This window comes from Capricornis sumatraensis, chromosome X (genome assembly GCF_032405125.1).
Source record: "Capricornis sumatraensis isolate serow.1 chromosome X, serow.2, whole genome shotgun sequence".
Lineage (NCBI taxonomy): Eukaryota > Metazoa > Chordata > Mammalia > Artiodactyla > Bovidae > Capricornis > Capricornis sumatraensis.
In genome coordinates this window covers 64,287,490-64,306,672 of record NC_091092.1, presented here as the reverse complement: position 1 = coordinate 64,306,672, position 19,183 = coordinate 64,287,490, and the positions used below count along the sequence as shown (strand labels likewise).

Genomic DNA, 19,183 nt, shown 5'->3' with positions numbered 1-19,183 from the left:
AGGGTAGGGATCAGGTTGTACCAGGGGAAAGGTGAGCACTGCAAGGGAGCCCTGAGGGGACCTCCCGCCACACAAAACTGAGGGGACCTCACAGAGTCCACCCCTCGTACTGTCACAGAAGGCTGAGGGCTGTGCCACAGGATACCACCCGAGCTGCGTCCTCCCTTTCTCTCACAGGAGCTGCAGGAACCAGGAGGCGAAAGCAGAGGTCTGAGGCCCATGTCCTGAGGTCAGAGAGCAGAGGTGGTCCAGGCAGTACCCGGAGTCAAGGTGAGGAGGGTGCCCTGAGTGTACACCAGGGGCTCCCCATCCCAGAACAGAGGGGACCCCACATGGGCCTAGTCCCACCACCTTGTCAGCCTCGGAAGTCTTGGACTGTGCTGACTGCACCCTGGGGAGACACCTCACTTCCTTCTTCAGGTAGCCAGGGGACTGGATGCCCCGGAGGCTTGCGCCTGTGAAGTCTGAGAACACCTTTCAAGAGGAGATGCATAAGTGGCCTGTGGCCGCCCAGGGTGTGGTTTTCAGCTGAGGCTGTTCACATCCCCTCTCTCCACCATCCAGGCCTGTGGTCCCCATATGTCCCCATCTGACCCCCGCCCCCCTCCGCCGCCTCCCTCCTGCCACAGGCTGTGGTTTGATCCCAGGCATCGCGCTCATGGTCGACATGAGTGAGCTGAGCAAGCTCGAGGAAGAACTTAGGACCCAGGCCCAGGGCCCATTGCAGGTGCAGCTCTTGGGGCCTGAGGCAGGGGAGACTGCAATTGCCCCCCACCCCAGTCTCTGGCCTTGCCCCCGGTAGCTCTGAATGAGATGCTGGCTAACCTGATTAAGTTCCTGCTGCTCATGCATCCGGCCAAGGAGCTGACCTCCCAGGTGGAAATGCTAAAGAAGGTCCTCAGGGATAACCAGGAGCACTTTCCGGTGGTCTTCAGCCAAGCCTCACAGTGCCTGCAGCTGGTCTGTGGTGTGGAGGTGAAGGAGGCGGAACCCAGGGAGCACATCTACATCATGGTCCCCACCGTGGGCCTCACTTATGATATGATGCGGAACAGTGGGCAGGGCCTGCCCAAGGCCGGCCTCCCGGTACTGGTCCTCAGCCTAATCATGTGGAATGGAGACCATGCCCCCGAGGAGAAGGTCAGGGGAGCACTCAGCAGGATGGGGGGGCTGTCGAGAGTGAGCACTGCAACTTTGGGGAGCCCAGGGAGCTGCTTACCCACATGTGGGTACAGGAGGGGTACCTGGCATACCGGCAAGTGCCTGAAAGCCACCCTGCCCGCTCTGAGTTCCTGTGGGGTCCCCAGGCCTATGCGGAGACCAGCAAGTGGGACGTCGTGGCATTTCTGCTCAGGGTCAAACAAAGGGCTTTGAGGGCCTTGCCACCCCTGTCTACGTAGCCTGCAAGGGAGGAGGATGAGGCGGGCTGAGCCAGAGCAGCATCCAGGTGATCCTTCCCTCTGTGATTGAAGAGGGAGAGGTCAGCCTTCTCAGACGTGCTGGCCCAGGCCAGTTGGGGAAACTGGTGTATAGCATCTTTGGATTCCTGTTCTCTGTGATGACATGGAGATTCATCTGTTTTCCATACAGAACTTTCAAAATTTGATTTTTTCTTTTTTCTTTTTTTTGTTCCATGATTGTTTTCATAGAAGGCTAAATAAACTTCAGTGTCTTAACTTAGTGAATGATGTTGATCACAGTGTGTTTGAACTTACCCAGTTGGAGAACAAGAGCTTCGCTGTTTTGTAAAAGAGATTGGAGACTCTTCCATTGTGTTTTGTGGTCCCGAACAGGATGCAATGGAATTGGAATTAGAACTGTTTTGGAAAAGTGAGCTTACTTGGCAGTAATATTGATGGGGGAAGAATTAGATGATAAAAGTAATTGTAGTGAATTCATGGTTCTGTCCTTCTTGTGTGTCATTTTCAAAAACTAAATAATCTCTGTTTATTTGGATTTGCCTGGGTCATTTTAGGAAGTAGCAGAATGAATTGAGCCCCCTGCTCACTGGCTCGTGTATTCCGAAGACCTTTTAGGAGCCTCTGCTCTGTGAAATGCTGTGTTAGCAGTGGGGACACTAGGAGAAGCAGGACACCCCCACACCTAGAGCGACGGTCTAGGAGCTGCAGTCACATGAGGAAGGTGGAAAGACATCCCGTAGTCGCAATGAACAGTGCAACACAGGGCGGGGTGGTGGGGTTACAGGAGGAGTGTTGGAGTGTCAGTGCCTGAGCCAGGGTGGTTTGGGGCTTGGGCAAGCTGGGTTCTTTCTGTGGGAGGTGACTGTGTTGAGGCTGGGTGGTGGCAGCCCTCAGACTTGCAGACAGTGTGTCTTGGGGGTGACGGGAAATTCTGAAGTGGATCGTTGCTGTGAGGTGTCCTTTTGCATCTTGGATAAAGCCCAGAGAGATGTCTTTCTTGGGCAGGAAGGGAGGGGCCCTGGCTCTCGTCACATTGCTCTTGATCACAGGGGCAAAGGAGGTGTTTTCACACCCCACGCTGCTGCTACTGCTGCTAAGTCGCTTCAGTCGTGTCTGACTCTGTGCGACCCCATAGACAGCAGCCCACCAGGCTCCCCCGTCCCTGGGATTCTCCAGGCAAGAACACTGGAGTGGGTTGCCATTTCCTTCTCCAGTGCATGAAAGTGAAAAGTGAAAGTGAAGTCGCTCAGTCATGTCCGACTCCTAGAGACCCCACAGACTGCAGCCTACCAGGCTCCTCCGTCCATGGGATTTTCCAGGCAAGAGTACTGGAGTGGGGTGCCATTGCCTTCTCTGACTGAACACCTGACATCTCTCCAATCCCACACTGCCTACCGGATGCTCAACAAAGAGCAGCAGGTAGAACTCATAATGACAAAATCTCCTGTTTTGGGGAAGACAGTCTGAGCAGGTCACATGGGTCTTGAAATTCTCAACCATTTCCAAGTGTCCACTGACTATGTGGCAGGTGCCATGTATGTAGCCAGAATCACATCTTCTGTTCCTGTTGTTCTCTGGCACTCAGCAGGGAGAGCTGCCCCTTCAGCCCCCTGCACCCGCCCGCACACCAGACTGCAGTGACCTCACCACCTCCTGAGGCCCGGAACTCGCTCCTGTCATTTGATGCCAGGCACAGCCTTAACCTGTTGAGTCTCTGCTGCCTCCACACTTCTGAACCTGCCTGAAGCCAGGGACGCTGGTGGATGTTGCATCTTTTTCTTTTTTTTTTTAATATAACAGCAAAAGAGACACAGATGTATGGATGTTGCATCTCTTCTGGCTAGTACTTATTTCTTTTGTCATTTGGATCTCAGACTCTGAGTCTCAGATAAATAAAAAAAGCAGTCAAAATCGCTGCTCTGTGCGTTTTCCTCTTAGAGGTTATGTTATTCAACCGGGGTGTATGTGTGTGTTTGAGGGGTGCGGAGCAGTGTCTTTCCCAGCTGGGAATCAAAGTTCCCAGGATCCAGTCACCCAGCAGGATTTCTCCACTTAGCAGCTTCTCTTCACTCATTTCATCCCTCTGATATCTAGAGCATGGGCACAAGTGGCCAAAATAAAGTCCAGATGACCAAATAAATGGTCATTTCAATATACTTGGTAATCTGCTTTCCCAGGACAGAGAGTAGAGGGCCAGCCCAGGGAATACTGGGCCATACTTCAAAGCAACATTTGCTCTTCTCCAGGATTCTGAGCAGATGGTGGGGCAGTGGTAGAAAACACCTCCTTTGCCCCTGTGGTCAACAGCAATGCAACAACAGTCAGGACCCCTTCCTTCCTGCCCGAGAAAGAGATCTCTCTGTGTTTTATCCAAGATGCAAAAGGATACCTCACAGCAATGATCTGTTTCAGACTTTCCCGTCACCCCCAAGACACACTGTCTGCACGTCTGAAGGATGCCACCACGCAGCCTCATCACAATCACCTCCCACAGAAGGAACCCAGCTTCCCAAAGCCCCAGAACGCCCTGGCTCAGACACTGACGTTGCAGCGTTCCTCTAGGAGCCCGAGCGCCCCGCCCTGGGTTGCCTGGTTTAGTGTGACTAGGGGACTTATCTCCACCTTCTTCGTGTGACTACGGCTCCTAGATCATCGCTCAAGGTGTGGGGGGTGTCCGGCTTCTCCTAGTGTCCCCACTGCTAACCCAGCCTTTCATGGAGCAGCGGCTCCATAAAGGTCTTTGGAATACACGAGCCAGTGAGCAGGGGGCTCAATTCATGATCCGCTGACTCCTTAAATAACCCAGGCAAATCCAAATGAACAAGACATTATTTAGTTTTTGAAAATGACACACAAGAAGGACAGAACCATGAATTCACTACCATTACTTTTATCATCTCTTCCATCATCAATATTACTGCCAAGTAAGCTCACTTTTCCAAAACAGTTCTAATTCCAATTCCATCGCATCCTGTTCAGGACCACAAAATACAATGGAAGAGTCTCCAATCTCTTTTACAAAACAGCAAAACTCTTGCTCACCATCTGGGTAAGCGCAAATGCACTGTCATCAGCATCATTCACGAAGCTGAGACACTGAAGTTTATTTAGCATTCTATGAAAACAATCAGAGTTTGAACATTTTCTAAGGAGAACTGGTGAATCTCCATGTCATCATACAGAAAACAAATGCAATGAAGCTATACACTGGTTCCCCAAACTGCCCCAGGCCCTCACTTCTGAGAAGGCTGACCGCTCCCTCTTCAATCTCAGAGCGAAGGCTCACCTGGATGCTGCTCTGGCTCAGTCCGCCTCATCCTACTCCCCTGCAGCCTCTGCAGACCGCAGTGGGAAGGCCCTCAAAGCCCTTTGTTTGACCCTGAGCAGAAATGCCATGATTTCCCTCTTGCTGGTCTCCGCATAAGCCCGGGGACCCCACAGGAACTCATAGCGAGCAGGGTGGCTGTAAGGCACCTGCCGGTACTCCAGGTACCCCTCCTGCACCCACACGTGGGTCAGAAGCGTCCTGGGCTCCCCAAAGATGCAGTGCACACTCCCAGCATACACACCCAATCTGCTGAGCGCTCCCCAGACCTTCTGCTCAGGGGCACGGTCTCCATTCCGCATGATCAGGTTGAGGACCAGCACCAGGAGGCCGGCCTTGGGGAGGCTCTGCCCACTGCTCAGCATTGCGTTGCAGCTGAGGCCCAGGATGGAGACCATGATGTAGATGTGCTCCCTGGGGTCCACCTCCTTCACTTCCACGCCAAAGACCAGCTGCAGGCACTGCGAGGCTTGGCTGAAGACCACCGGGAAGTACTCCTGGTTATCCCTGAGGACCTTATTCAGCATTTCCGCCTGGGAGGTCGGCTCCTTGGCTCGATACTTGAGGAGCAGGAACTTCATTAGGCTAGCTATCATCTCATTCAGCGCTTCCTGGGGCAAGGACTCCCCAGTGCCTAAGGAGGACACTGTGGGGGAGGAGGCCGAGGCAGATGCAGCCACCCCTGCCTCAGCCCCCAAGAGCTGCGCATTCACCGGGCCCTGGGCCTCGCCAGGGTCCTGAAAACCTTCCTCGGGCTTGCTCAGCTCACTCATCTCGACCACGAGCGTGATGCCTGGGATCAAACCACAGACAGGAGTCAGCCAGGGTGACAGATGGGGACCACGGGCCAGGCTGGGGGAGAGAGGGGCTGTGAATGGCCTCAGCTGAGCACCACACCCTGGGCGGACTGACACAGGCAACTTACAGGTCTCCGCTTGAGGGGTGCTCTCAGACCTCACAGGGGCAAGCCTCCGGGGCAGCCAGTCCCCTGGCTACCGGAAGGAGGAAGTGAGGTGGCTCCGCAGGGTACAGTCAGCACAGTCCAAGACTTCCGAGGCTGACAAGGTGGGGGATTAGGCCCTTGGGTGGTCCCTTCTGTTCTGGGGTGGGGAGCCCCCGGTGCACACTCAGGGTACCCTCCTCACCTTGACTCCGGGTACTGCCTGCACCTTCTCTGCCCTCTGACCTCAGGGCACGAGCCTCAGTCCTCTGCCTTCCCCTCCTGGTTCCTGCAGCTCCTGTGAGAAAAAGGGAGGGGGCAGCTCGGGGGTATCCTGTGGCACAGCCCTCAGCCTTCTGTGACAGTACGCGGGGTGGACTCTGTGAGGTCCCCCCAGTTGTGTGGTGGGAGGTCCCCTCAGGGCTCCCTTGTAGTGCTCACCTTGCCCCTGGCACCACCTGGTCCCTCCCCTCTGGGGGCCTGCATGGAAATTCGGAACAAGATCCCAGCCTCAACAGAAAGCGCTGAGGGGCTCCACATGCTGCCGAACCTGCCCAGGGCTTCCTGTGGGTCCTAGGCTGGGGACATGCTCGGTCCTCAGCTCCTCCTCACGTCCTGCCTGGCCTCCCAGCACTGACCACAGGGGCGGGGGTCTGCTTAGTCCTCCCTCGGGTTTGCGGAGTTCAGCCTCTGCCGACCTGAAGCCTCTGCCCTCCGCCCAAACAAACCTCACCTCCCGGGGTCCCTAAGCCAGAAGTCAAGAAACTGCTCACCCCACTCCAGGGCCTCCAAGAGTCCCCACAAGGGCTAGGATCCCTGCCTCCCTGTTGGGGTCTTTCCGCTTCAGTCCATCCTCGCATGCAGCCTGGCCCTCAGGCAGGACCGGAGATTGTCCCGTCCGCCATTTTGAGACCCCCGCCGCTTTCACAAGATCCCCAGTCTCTCTCAGACCAGCATGTAAGAAAGGCAGACACACAGAATGTGCTCCCAGGGCCGACTACAGGGGCGGGGATCTGTGGGGTTCCGTCGCTCCTCATGCAGGGTCCCCTCAGTCCTCCCTCAGGCACCTCACCTGCCTCCGGCCGGGACCTGGGATTCTCGCCTCTCCCCAGCTGAAGCCCCGCCCCTTATACCACCCCCAGGCTCTCCAAGACCCGGATGTCAGGAAGTCAGACCATGCCTGCTGCGCTCCTCCGACCCCCACAGTTGCCCTGGACTGACGGCAGAGATGAGCTTCTCTGAGGTACCCTCTGATTGGGGTTCAGGGTCCTCTAGTTCCTCCTCAGGGTCCTCAACCTGACACCCCACCGGACCTGGGAATCCGACCACCTAAGGCCCCGCCCCATATGCAAGGTCCCCAGTCTGAGATCCCGACCGACCGACCTCAGGAAGTCAGCCCCCCTACCAGGTCTCCAGTCTGAGATCCGGATATGAGGAAGTGAAACCGCGCACGCTGGGCTCATCCTACCCCAGGGCCACCAAGGGCCAACAGCAGCTACAGGCTTCCCTGAGGTCTCCTCTGATTGGGGTCCAGAGTCCGCTCAGTCCTCCCTCAGGGTCCTCAACTTGAAACTCTGGAGGAGCTGGGCTTCTTCCCTCTGCTCACCCGAGGCCACGCCCCCTTTCCCAGGTCCCCAGTTTCTCTGAGACCTGGATGTCAGGAAATGCAGCATGTGCTCATCCACCCTCTGTGTTCCCTGAGCCTTGATGTGAGGGTCCCGCCTCGGGTCAACACTAGGGGCATCCCTGGATCTGCCAGGGCTCAAGACGAGGTCCCTGAGGGATGATAAAAGGTAACCCCACTGATCCCTGCCCCTGCTGCCAGCCCTGGGCCACCCTGGTGGTGGGATGAGCACTTGGCAGCCGGTTCGGACTTCCGCATCTGCATCTCAGAGACATTAGGCAACTGTTAGAAGGGGCAGGGCCTCAGACGGGAAGAGGGGGAGATCTTAGTTCTTTTGAGGGTCAAGGTGAAGACACTAAGGGAAGACTGAAGAGGACGCTGGACCCCAGAGCAGAGTGGGGTCTGGGAGGACATAGGGCAGATGAACCATGCTGCATTTCCTGACATCCGGGTGTCAGAGAGACTGGGGACCTGACATAACGGATGGGGCACGAGTGGGGAGAGGAGAGAATCGAAAGCCCTTACACAGAGACAAGTTGAGGTCCCTGAGGGATGACTGAAGGGACCCCAAGTGAAGACTCTAGGGACCCCAAGGTAAGACTGATGGAACCCCACAGATCTCAGCCCCTGTTATCGGCCCTGGGAGCCCTTGGGGCGAGAAGAGCACACTAGGTCTGTCCTCTCTTCCTGAGTTCCGGGTCTGTGAGTGTGGGGACCAGGTGCGAGGAGCAGGGACCTCTTCCCACCTTTCCTAGTGGGGAGACGACAGAGCCTAGGTCCTACCGGAAGTCAAGGTGAACACCCTGAGTGAGGACTGAGGGTAGTCAGATCTCAGACCAGAGGGAACCTTGGTAGTCCCCAGGCAGGACAACTTCATGCCGCAGTGCCTGACATCCCTGTCAGAGAGACGGGCGAAAGCAGCAGAGCCTCCCGATTGCAGACAGGACACTTGCAGCTCTTGCCTGGAGTACAGGCTCCATGCGAGGAGGGACCGAGACAGTTAAGACCCCAACAGGGAGGGACTTGGCCCTTGCAGGAGGGTCTTGGAGGGCCCAGAGCAGGGTGGTGAGCAGGGTGAGCAGCTTCTTGACACCTGGCCTAGGGACCTCGTGAGGTGAGGTTTTTCGGGTGGAGTGCGGATGTCTTCGGGTTAGCAGAGGCTGGACACACCAGTCCCGATGGAGGACTAAGCAGACCCCTGCCTCTGTGGTCAGTGCTGGGAGGCCGGGCAGGACGTGAGGAGGAGTTGAGGACCGAGCATCTCCCCAGCCTAGGACCCGTGGGATTCCCTGGGCAGGTGCGGCCTCTCGTGGGGCCCCTCAGCACTTTTTGTTCAGGCTAGGGTCTTGTTCTGAGTTTCCTTGCAGGTCCCCAGAGGGTAGGGATCAGGTTGTACCAGGGGAAAGGTGAGCACTGCAAGGGAGCCCTGAGGGGACCTCCCGCCACACAAAACTGAGGGGACCTCACAGAGTCCACCCCTCGTACTGTCACAGAAGGCTGAGGGCTGTGCCACAGGATACCCCCGAGCTGCGTCCTCCCATTCTCTCACAGGAGCTGCAGGAACCAGGAGGCGAACGCAGAGGTCTGAGGCCCATGTCCTGAGGTCAGAGAGCAGAGGTGGTCCAGGCAGTACCCGGAGTCAAGGTGAGGAGGGTGCCCTGAGTGTACACCAGGGGCTCCCCATCCCAGAACAGAGGGGACCCCACATGGGCCTAGTCCCACCACCTTGTCAGCCTCGGAAGTCTTGGACTGTGCTGACTGCACCCTGGGGAGACACCTCACTTCTTCTTCAGGTAGCCAGGGGACTGGATGCTCCGGAGGCTTGCGCCTGTGAAGTCTGAGAACACCTTTCAAGAGGAGATGCGTAAGTGGCCTGTGGCCGCCCAGGGTGTGGTTTTCAGCTGAGGCTGTTCACATCCCCTCTCTCCACCATCCAGGCCTGTGGTCCCCATATGTCCCCATCTGCCCCCCGCCCCCCTCCGCCGCCTCCCTCCTGCCTCAGGCTGTGGTTTGATCCCAGGCATCGCGCTCTGGTCGACATGAGTGAGCTGAGCAAGCTCGAGGAAGAACTTAGGACCCAGGCCCAGGGCCCATTGCAGGTCCAGCTCTTGGGGCCTGAGGCAGGGGAGACTGCAATTGCCCCCCACCCCAGTCTCTGGCCTTGCCCCCGGTAGCTCTGAATGAGATGCTGGCTAACCTGATTAAGTTCCTGCTGCTCATGCATCCGGCCAAGGAGCTGACCTCCCAGGTGGAAATGCTAAAGAAGGTCCTCAGGGATGACCAGGAGCACTTTCCGGTGGTCTTCAGCCAAGCCTCACAGTGCCTGCAGCTGGTCTGTGGTGTGGAGGTGAAGGAGGCGGAACCCAGGGAGCACATCTACATCATGGTCCCCACCGTGGGCCTCACCTATGATATGATGCTGAACAGTGGGCAGGGCCTGCCCAAGGCCGGCCTCCCGGTACTGGTCCTCAGCCTAATCATGTGGAATGGAGACCGTGCCCCCGAGGAGAAGGTCAGGGGAGCACTCAGCAGGATGGGAGGGGGCTGTCGAGAGTGAGCACTGCAACTTTGGGGAGCCCAGGGAGCTGCTTACCCACATGTGGGTACAGGAGGGGTACCTGGCATACCGGCAAGTGCCTGAAAGCCACCCTGCCCGCTCTGAGTTCCTGTGGGGTCCCCAGGCCTATGCGGAGACCAGCAAGTGGGACGTCGTGGCATTTCTGCTCAGGGTCAAACAAAGGGCTTTGAGGGCCTTGCCACCCCTGTCTACGTAGCCTGCAAAGGAGGAGGATGAGGCGGGCTGAGCCAGAGCAGCATCCAGGTGATCCTTCCCTCTGTGATTGAAGAGGAAGAGGTCAGCCTTCTCAGACGTGCTGGCCCAGGCCAGTTGGGGAAACTGGTGTATAGCATCTTTGGATTCCTGTTCTCTGTGATGACATGGAGATTCATCTGTTTTCCTTAGAGAACTTTCAAAATTTGATTTTTTCTGTTTTTTTTTTTTTTGTTGTTCCATGATTGTTTTCATAGAAGGCTAAATAAACTTCAGTGTCTTAACTTAGTGAATGATGTTGATCACAGTGTGTTTGAACTTACCCAGTTCGAGAACAAGAGCTTCGCTGTTTTGTAAAAGAGATTGGAGACTCTTCCATTGTGTTTTGTGGTCCCAAACAGGATGCAGTGGAATTGGAATTAGAACCGTTTTGGAAAAGTGAGCTTACTTGGCAGTAATATTGATGGGGGAAGAATTAGATGATAAAAGTAATTGTAGTGAATTCATGGTTCTGTCCTTCTTGTGTGTCATTTTCAAAAACTAAATAATCTCTGTTTATTTGGATTTGCCTGGGTCATTTTAGGTAGTAGCAGAATGAATTGAGCCCCCTGCTCACTGGCTCGTGTATTCCGAAGACCTTTTAGGAGCCTCTGCTCTGTGAAATGCTGTGTTAGCAGTGGGGACACTAGGAGAAGCAGGACACCCCTACACCTAGAGCGACGGTCTAGGAGCTGCAGTCACATGAGGAAGGTGGAAAGACATCCCATAGTCGCAATGAACAGTGCAACACAGGGCGGGGTGGTGGGGTTACAGGAGGAGTGTTGGAGTGTCAGTGCCTGAGCCAGGGTGGTTTGGGGCTTGGGAAAGCTGGGTTCTTTCTGTGGGAGGTGACTGTGTTGAGGCTGGGTGGTGGCAGCCCTCAGACTTGCAGACAGTGTGTCTTGGGGGTGACGGGAAATTCTGAAGTGGATCGTTGCTGTGAGGTGTCCTTTTGCATCTTGGATAAAGCCCAGAGAGATGTCTTTCTTGGGCAGGAAGGGAGGGGCCCTGGCTCTCGTCACATTGCTCTTGATCACAGGGGCAAAGGAGGTGTTTTCACACCCCACGCTGCTGCTACTGCTGCTATGTCGCTTCAGTCGTGTCTGACTCTGTGCGACCCCATAGACAGCAGCCCACCAGGCTCCCCCGTCCCTGGGATTCTCCAGGCAAGAACACTGGAGTGGGTTGCCATTTCCTTCTCCAGTGCGTGAAAGTGAAAAGTGAAAGTGAAGTCGCTCAGTCATGTCCGACTCTTAGTGACCCCACGGACTGCAGCCTGCCAGGCTCCTCCATCCATGGGATTTTCCAGGCAAGAGTACTGGATTCGGGTGCCATTGCCTTCTCCATCATACCCCATATCTGCTAGGAGTTCTGCAGAACTTGATCACACTCCCTTGAAGTTGTGCCCAAGAAATCCATGAAACTACTCTCTTTTTCCTGGACCAGGGGATCTGGATCATAAAGTGTTAATTCGCTTTGAATTATCTTGATTGTATTTGGCCATCATAATCAATGAATCGACCTCTGTTGGGGCTGCAATGAAGGAAAATAACGGTTTGGATGGAAGACCGGCTGAGGCAGAGGCAAAGACTGGTTCTTGCTTGTATTTCCTATAGCAGCTTGGGTCCTGCTGGAACACTCCTTCACACCCAAATTTAACAGGTCCTCTAACTGGAAATGGGGCTTAACAGGTAGCTAAAGTGATGAAGAATCTGCTTGCACTGTGGGAGACCTGGGTTCGATTCCTGGGCCAGGAAGATTGCCTAGAGAAGGGCATGGCAACCCACTCCAGTATTCCTGCCTGGAGAATTCCATGGATAGAGGAGACTGGCAGGCTACAGTCCACGGAATTGCAAAGAGTCAGACATGACTGAGTGACAAATACTATAGTCCACTATGGCCTACGTAGAAAAGTTTCTTAGTTTTATTTATGAAACATCCAGTTTGGCTGATTAGCTATTCCACATCCTATTGAGGGTCATATTCTCTGACATGCCTGGACCACAAAGCAGCCAACCCCATCCCACAGTGGAGAGTGGAGGAGTGTCTGGGGGCAACAGTGTGCGAGATTCCTGTCGTGTCATCACAGTGCCAACAGCCGCCAGGCCCTGCGAGCTCTGTACTGTCCCTCAGGCCCATCCTGCAACCCAGCATACGGGGCTCCTCACACCTGCTCACCTCCCAGATGAAGAACTCAGGCCACGGGGCTTGGGCATCTTCCCAAGACCACCTGCTAGTGAGGGCCAGGGTGGGCTTAGAGCCCTGGTCTCAATTCCTCTGGAGCCCCTGCCCTCCCCGCCCAGCCCAGGCTGTGCCCCATCCTTCCGACACCTCACGCCTTCCTCTTAGTGCTACAGGATGTCTCTGAGGCGACAAAAAGCAGGCTGGCAGAAGGAAGGGGACAAGGCGAATCAGAAGCACTGTGGGCTGCTCTGCGCTTTGCTGAGAACTGACTCTGTCTGGGGCCGGTGTCTCTGTGCAGTCCCAGCACCTCCCGAGTGAGGGCAGCGCCCTGTCCTTGCTGCTGCCATGGGGCCTCCTGCCCAAGTGAATGTGCCAGGCTGACCAGCTTCTCACTGAGCAGGAGGGAGGAGGGCCTGACTGTATGGTCCCAGTACCCACTGGGATAAGGCTCCTATGGGAGCCTCCTCCGATATGGGAGGGAAGGTAACACAGGCAGACCCCCGAGGCTCCAGGTCTCTCCAGCTTCAGTGACGGAGGGGAGCAGCTGCAGGGCCTCTGCACTGGGGACACCAGAGTGGGGATGCCAAGCGCAGGGGCAGGAGAGCTAGGCTGAGAAGGGCAGGCCTTTGACATCATGAGAGCTTGGTGCGTGCACAATACATGTGTCCCGAGCACCAGCTGACGAAGACTCCTTAGTGCCACGTGAACCCACTGCCAGGCCCCAGGTGGTGCCTGGAGGATGGGGACCAGAAAACGCAGCTCCCTCAGGACCCAGGGGGTGAGGCGGGGCCCCGAGTGGGGTTGGGTGGGGGCAGGAAAGGCCACCTAGCTAAGCTGCCCACAGATACCAGTCTCCGGTCCCCTTCAGAGAAGCCACCAGCGGTCTCCATCCAGTCAGATGAACTGACCTGAAGGAATGCGTTGTCAGCCTGTTTAGGAGTGCAAAGGCAAGGGAGCAAGCCCAAGTCGAGGCCTGCAAGCTCCATTCTGGCCACCAGTCCTCAGGCCAAAATTCCCTGGGAGAGCCTCTTCCACACCCTCTTAGCTCTCCCCCTTCACACACCAGGCTGTGCCCCTCACACAGGGCAAATGACCCTGCTGAGTGGCAGAACTAGGGGGACACCATCCCTAGGGGGACAGTGCCCTAGGGTCCTCACACGTGGGCCTTTCCAAGGTGCTGGTCTGTCCCCTACATGGGATTTTGAAGAACAGTGGCCCACAAAGGTCAGAGAACACACATCTCCAAACCCACTGCCCTATCATCCATGTGCTGTGAAGACAGGTGACTCTCACTTGGGTTTCATCCAGTCCCACACCCAGACTCTCATCCATTTTCAAATACAGGTAGACGGGGGCATCCTTTGGTCACATCTAGCTCAACAACTGAGAACTCTCCCTGGGGGTGAGTGTGTATAAAGGAGACTCCTTGAAAAGTACCTAACCTGTGAGCCAACAAAATCATTCAATGTACCAGCCATCTGGGTAAGGGAGAACAGGTCCACAGTGGTGGTGGGGGCAGGGGCAGGGGCAGGGGTGGAGAAGATCAGAGCTGGCCTCGGAGAGGACCAGTGAAATGCTTGTTTTCAACAGAACAAGCTGTACCTTGAGCCCCTAGTCAAGTCCTTGAAAGGGCAAGTACCCATGGGACATGCAAGTTGGACATGGGAGGCCAGGACTGGGGATAGCAGAAGTCAAACCACCCCAGTTACCAAAGGAAACAGGATTTCGAGTCAGTCTCCAGGGAGTCTAAATCCAAGTCTGAGACTCTGGGAAGGGGGCAGGGAAAGCACACACCCAGGTGTTCCCAAGGTGAGCCATGAGAGCAGTCTTTATAGGAAGAAATGGAAACTGAAGGCAACAACCTGTAATGTTCAGTGGGATGACGTCTGGGGGTGGGCAGAACTCAGGAGGCTGCGAGTTCAGCAGAGCACCTGGCTGTGCCCTCTTACACGGCATCGTGTGGAGTCCGTGTCTCATGTGGAGTCCGTGTCCATGTCTCCTTGTTCTCCACAGTCAAGTGGAACGTGAGGTCGCTCCCACTGTGCTCAAGCACAGCCCTATTCTGAGGAGGGCTTGACCTGGGGGGTGCTGGGGACAGGACAACAGGACTCCGACTTTGGGGCCATCTGAGCGGGACCTACCTACCGGCAGCACCAGTTGGAAGAGACCAGAGCCAGAAGAGGGGCAAGGAGCCCGGGATGGGGGTTGGGGGGTGGGGTGGGACCAACAACTCAGCTCAGCCATCCAGCCCACTATGGACCTGGTCTTCTGGGAGGGACAGTCGCCAGGAGCCCATCTGACCCCTGGGGTCTCTCTCGGTGGAAGCTGAGCCAGGACTCACCAGGGCCTGGCCCTTTAGCAGAAGCCAGCCGCAGGCCTGCCCATTGCTAAGGAGGGAGGTGGAGCCAGGGGCATGTTTGTCAACCCATCCAGGGCCTGGCCCCCTGAAACAAGGTGCCTGGCAGCAGATGAGAGCTTTTGCAGGCAACCTGAAGCATGTTTTTCTGTACTTTCAGACAAGAAACAAGCTGGGGATCCCATCCCTGTCTACATTCCCCCTCCCCCACACTGGGTGCAGGGCTGCCTCACCACATCAGCTCTGTGACATCATGAAACAATTAAGGGAGCTGACCACTTAATTGGCTGCCAGATTCTAGAACCTCCAGAGAGTATTTTTGCCCCCCCCCCCCCAACCCTGGTCTGAGGCCCTTCTGCCCTGAGTGTTCACTGCTTGGATAGAGAATGCTCCTGAGCTAGAGTGGCTCCATGGCTAGTCGGAGTTCCAACGAGGCACACAGCCCCGCTGGCCCCATCAACTGATGAAGAGCCCACAGCAGGAGACAACCCCCCACATTCTTTCCCAATGCAAATGTGTATTCAGGGGAGGTTTGGCAAAGCAGGGTGACCAACCCGAGAGCCTAGATCTGGGCTCCCAAGACAACCTGCCCCCCGACAGGGCCCAAATCCAGAAACAGCCAACAAGGAAGAGAACAACACCGTCCTCAGGCTGTCCTTCCCCAGGAAGCTCTGGATGATCGTGGAGGATGCGGCCTTCACCTGTGTGCACTGGAACAACAAGGGAGACACAGTGGTCATCAAGGCAGATCTCTTCCAGACAAAGGTCCTCCAGGGCAGAGGTGTTTGAGACAGGCAGCATCCAGAGTTTTATCTGTGAACTGAACCTGTATGAGTTCAGTAAAATCCATCCTTCGGGTAGCTCTGTGGGGAAAAAGAGGATGATGGTAAAGAAGAAAGCCCTTCCAGGGAGACTAGACTAGATGACCCGAGTGTGGGACGGCTTTCGTTTCCCAGGAGAACTGTCTTCTCATGAGAGGGTGGTTAAGGAAAGAGAAGAAAGCAGGGCCTTTCGTGTTCCACAAATCCCCTTAGACAGGATCCACATGGGCGACTCCAGATCCTGAGAGGCCACTTGATGTCAGGGACCTCCAGCAACACCTCAAGGGAGGCCAACCCCAGGGGAGCTCTAGGGAGCACACTCGCTAGGGCCTCATAACCTGCCAGGAATGAAAAGACCTTGTCTCCCTCCTTAGGGAAGGCCAGGACTGTGGTGGGGAGGAGGGCAGCGAGGAATGGCTATTCTCCTCCACAATGGCTAAAGTAATCCATGTCCTTTCAGATCTATCACAGCTCCAACTTTCAGAGAGACAAGCCTCTCTTCCTGCAGAACATCCAGACAAAAGGCAACCCCATAACAACTGCTCAGCCCGCCACTGGCACAACAATGACTCCAAAGAGAAAGAAGTGAGCGTTGACGACCAGACACTCTCCTTGATTCCATCACAACGAGTCCACCCAAGAGGCTGACAAGAAGGCCCAGAAGGGAGCCCCAACTGCTCACGGAACCCACGGCCGGCACTCTTTTGTGTTCTGTGGTCTCTGGTTTATGGGCAGTGTAGCCGTGCAGGCCGGGGCAAACCATCTTCCCAGAGAACAGGGCAGCCCCCGTGGAGAGGGTACGTCCAGCAATGCCACGTCTGTACCCCCGGCTACTGCTGGAAGGGACACCACAGGGGAACTGTCCGAGAGCCTCCCAGAGTACCCGGGTTATGGTTCAGTGATGATTATGTACAGCATCTATTATTCCATCGTGAAGGCGGCCGTTTCAGGTGTGGCCCCAAGCGAGGCCCCTGAGGTGGAAGAGGAGCAGGAGTCCTCAGATTACAAGTGTGCCCTCTGTGAGCAGTTCGAGAACAACCCCAGTCCCTGAGCTGCCAGGTCCCCAGGGACACTCAAAAGCACTCTCTTGTAATCAAAAATCTAATTCTGGCTCTAATAAAGTAAAGCAAAACTTCACTGGAGTAAATAAAGAATTGAACAAGAACTTTGAGTCTGTGTTCTTTATCTGTCCATGCTATTCAGACATGGCACTGGATGAGCCACATGAGGCTGGAAGCCCACACCCCAGGAAGCTTCAGTCCAGTCCTCATGGTCCATTTTCATCTGAAGCAGCAGCATTTCACACGCTCGGCCAAGGGTCTGACCCACAAGCTGAGCGCTGAGGCGAACCCAGGACGGACTGGTCCCCGTGCCTTGCCTGCCACTCAGCAGACAGCCCAGCCAGGCTCCTGACCTTGGGGGTGTCACTTTCCATGAGTCACGCACCCTGAAGCAGAAGGGGCTGCTCCTGGGTCCCCCGATGACGCCATAGGTTTCTGATCAGTAGCTGAGAGTCTCCAGCTCCCAATCCAGGGGCCTCCTCAAGAGGTGGGGGTGACCCCACCGGCTAAAGGCCTTGCAAACACATCCCAAACCCAAAGACAAGTACAAGGTTTCCACAAGGTGAACACTGGCACACCTTGTTGTTCTGAGCTCACAGCTGTATTTAAGAGCCTGTCTTTGGACGTGGAATAGCCAGGCACCGCGTCCAACACACACACTTTGTGAGCCAAGGGACACTTTCCAGCAGGGCAAGGGTCACCTGCAAGGACAAACCACGGCCTGTTTCTGGGCCTGCGGGCCTGTCCAGGTGCTGGAGGCCTTGCCGGCTACTGATGCTCAGCCCAGCCCCTGGCCCTGCCCCATCACCCGCTGGACACTGTCCCAACATTGGGGAGTTTGGACCAGAACATAGAGGGAAAAGCACTAATCGGTTTCTTAACAACACATTCACAACCACCTAGACCGAGCAGGGCCGAAATGAGTGGCGATGCCACTTTTTCATAAAGGTCAAAGTCCCAGAGACTCTCACTGAGTCCAGAGCAGCAACACACAGTGGGAGTCTTGGGCCCGGCCCTGCACCAAGTGGGCAGCCCACCGCTGGGCGGGGTCAATTCAGACTGAACTAGGAGAGCATGTCCAGGGCATGGCGGTGACGGGACAGTGTCACCATGAGAGACTGGTCTCTCAGTCACCTTCCACTTGAGAGCCTAGTCTGGACAGGCCTTCTGCCCAAAGGGGATCAGGTGCTTGAAGATGTCCACCTGGAAGATGGCCTTCCCGGCCCTCCCCGGGGCAGGCTGCAGCAGCCAGTGGGGGTTGGCGAGTGCAGTCAGTACGTCTGTTGCAGGACAGGCAGCAGGGCTTGATTCTCCAGCTCCTCCACCTTATCTGGACCTAGGTTTTCTGGGCACAGCAAAGTGACCCCAATGTCCACGAGACCTGCATGCAAAGACAGGACACAGAAGGAGAACAAGGTGATTCAAAGTCACACCTGCTAGAGACTAAGACCGCATTATGGAAGGGAACCTGGGTGAACTGGATCTTCTGTCTGAGCATTTCAGCATCCTCACCTCGGCAAAGGTAATTCAGGGCGAGGCCAAGTGAGGGAGGGAGTAAAGTGAAAGGGAGAGGCCTGGTGCTCCAGGAACTCACCAGGACAGGAGCAGCTCTCAGTCTGACCACTGCAGGCCACAGGGTCAGAGCAGGAGGGCCCTGGTGGGGAGCCTGCAGACATCAGGTCCCCAAGTGATTCACCAGCAGACAGGTGTTGCTGTGGGGCCTCACCCGTGGGGAGTCAGGGGATTTGCTCTGGCTCTGCTGCAGGCAGTGGGGATGGGGAACCCAGGCTGGGTGCTGTGGTGCCTCTCATGTTCTCTGCCGGGCACACACATGCACGTAGGAACATGCACAGAGACAAGTGCCACATGCAGACCTGGATCTGGGTGGGGCTCATCCACTGGAGCTCTCTGCTCCGGCACCTCCCATCAGGCCGCATCCTCCCAGTCCGGTGCCCGATGTGGATGGCCAGGGTACAGTGCCAGGTCCGCATAGCGCGGGCTGCCACCGCGTTTCCAGGTTCTTGACATCGTTTAAGAAGAAACCTGGATAAGGCTTTCAGAAGGACAGACAGCCGAACTTCATCTCCAAGGGCTCCCAGGGTCTCATGTGGCTGTGGAAACACAGATCCACAAAGGCCAGGAGCCTGACACAGCAGCCTCCAAGCTCACAGCCCTGGGCTGGACATCACCCCATGTGTCTGAGCATCCTCCAAGCCTCCTGACACAGAGGGGAGGGTCGCAGAAGGCTGGCTCCTTCCATCCATCTCCACAGTGTCTGTAGACAGGGGTTGGCGAGCCAGAGGACCCGCCCATCACATGTAGTCTGTGGGGGAGGTCAGGAAGGAAGGCGGGACAGCAGGAGAGAGGCATGAGGTGAGTCTGAAGACAGAGGGAGTCAAAACCCTGGGAGCAGTCAGGAGGGAGGGCGGCTCCTCTGGCTTCACAGCCCAGGGGCTGGGCTCTGGTCCTCTCCCAGCACAGACAGGCACAGTCCTGGGCTTGGTTTCCCCCAGCCCTGGGCCCCACCCCAACCCTCAGCTCCCTGGCCCCATCACTGCCCATGCTCTGCAGATCCTCCATCTTAGCCCAGGGATGCTGAGCACAGATCTGTGCTAACCAATCTGGCCTTGACCCCGGGGCTG

At 56.1% G+C, this 19,183-nt stretch overlaps 1 pseudogene; it reads left to right on the top strand.

The window, feature by feature from the left end:
- Window positions 1-658: 658 nt before the first annotated feature.
- LOC138071731 (heat shock transcription factor, X-linked member 3-like) lies at window positions 659-16,531 on the top strand (annotated as a pseudogene).
- The last annotated feature ends 2,652 nt before the right edge of the window (window positions 16,532-19,183 follow it).